Here is a 1,772-nt window from a genome sequence, read left to right on the forward strand (position 1 = left end):
CCCCACCTCCACTGTGAAGATCACTGTGGATACTACGGTGGCTTGTGTGCCAGTCGAGAGTGGACTGAGCCAGGAGGAGGAAATCTTGGATGAGGAGAGGGAGGGGGATCCAGAGGCAGAGGACGACTCGGAGGTCAGAGATGCATGAAGCCAGGAGCTCTTTTCTACCCTGGAGGAGGCTAGCCAGTCACAGCTGTCAGATGTTGGTGAAGCACAAACAGGAGAGGAGGCCTCCGGTAAGTGGATTTGATTTTGGGAATCACTGAGGCGAGTTGTTGGGGGCAGGAGGTTTCAGAAAGCAGGCTTGTCTCTGTATGATGCAGGTCCCATCACATGCCTAGTCTGAGTGGCGGAACAGGCTGTTGATTCACTCCTTCACTTCACTGGAATCTGCCTCAGAGATCTCCAGGAAACTCTCATGAGATACTGAGCAATCCACTGCCGCAGGTTCTTTGGCAGAGTTGCTTTGTTTCTTGCCCCATTAACGGTAACTTTCCCACGCCACTGTGCCATCACAGGAGGGTGGGAGGGGGAGGAGGAAACCATTGCTGCACACAGGCAAGCTGCATAAGGGCCAGGGTGGAAGCCGCAGTCTTGGAGAAGACCCTCCCTTGATTCTCTGCTCACCCTCAGCAGCGAGATATCTTCCATAATGATCATATCCTGTGGAAAATGTGGGGACAGGAATGATTATCAGCCCCCCCCCACACACAGTGCTGACTCTCCCCAAGAGCCAAGTGACCAATGAGCAGCAGGGTCCGGGAAAACTGATTTACCCTGTCCCTGTGGCTACTCACCATTTTGGGGGTCTTATGGCTCATGCGTGCTTGCCTGTAGTCAGCCAGTTAGTGACAGGTGCGTGAATACTGGCTGTGTTTTAAATCACTGAATCAGTCTTCTGTGTGTTGCAAACAATACTGCTTCTGTAAAATGTTGCGTTTAAACTTCACAGAGATGACCATGGGAGCCAAGCCTCCCTCTTTGTTATCAGTGGCTGAATGGCTGCACAGAATTAGAAAGCGGCCACGAAAAACTAAGGAGGACTTTCTGCGTGATGTTATGATGCACGCCACGGCCAAGAAACACGAATTGAAGGAGTAGTGCAACAGCGAGAAGAGGGACCGAAAGGAGAATACGGCACGCCAGAGTGAAGCCACGGAGCGGCTTTTAAACGTTATGGAGCACCAAGCGAACATGCTCCAGGCAATACTAGCACTGCAAACCGAGCAGCTCTGCGCCCGCCCTCCCCTGCAGCCGCTGTCGCAAAACTCTTTCCCATGCTCCCCCCAGACACTGCCAAGATACTCTTATCAACCTCCTGGCTCCAGTCTGTACCTGTGGCATTCCACTCCTTCCCTGTCACAGTCCAGCACTGCAGAGTCCCACTACCCACTGCACTCAACACCCAACCTTTTGCAGTTTGGTCCTGCTGAAGTACAGGACCCACTGCATTGTACTCCAAAGGAGAAGATTGGATATGATCCCTGGACATACACAAATCTTTAGCTATCCCGGGACCCCACCTCGTCCTGGGACCTTCCCTTCCCCCATCCCCCCCAGTGCTGATGGGTTTTTTTGTTTGACTCTCTCCTCCGGTTGTTGTTTTTAATAAAAGAATTGTGTTTGTTTGAAAGCAATCTTTATTCTATTAATTGAAAGCAAATAGAGCCTGACAAAGCAACAGACAATTATGTTAAACCTTCATATTGCATCATCTGCACCAATCAATCACCTAGCATTACAAACACTGCACTCCCGAGCATAGCAACAAA

The sequence above is a fragment of the Terrapene carolina genome, unplaced genomic scaffold (genome assembly GCF_002925995.2).
Source record: "Terrapene carolina triunguis isolate 2854851 unplaced genomic scaffold, T_m_triunguis-2.0 Scaffold16, whole genome shotgun sequence".
NCBI lineage: Eukaryota > Metazoa > Chordata > Testudines > Emydidae > Terrapene > Terrapene triunguis.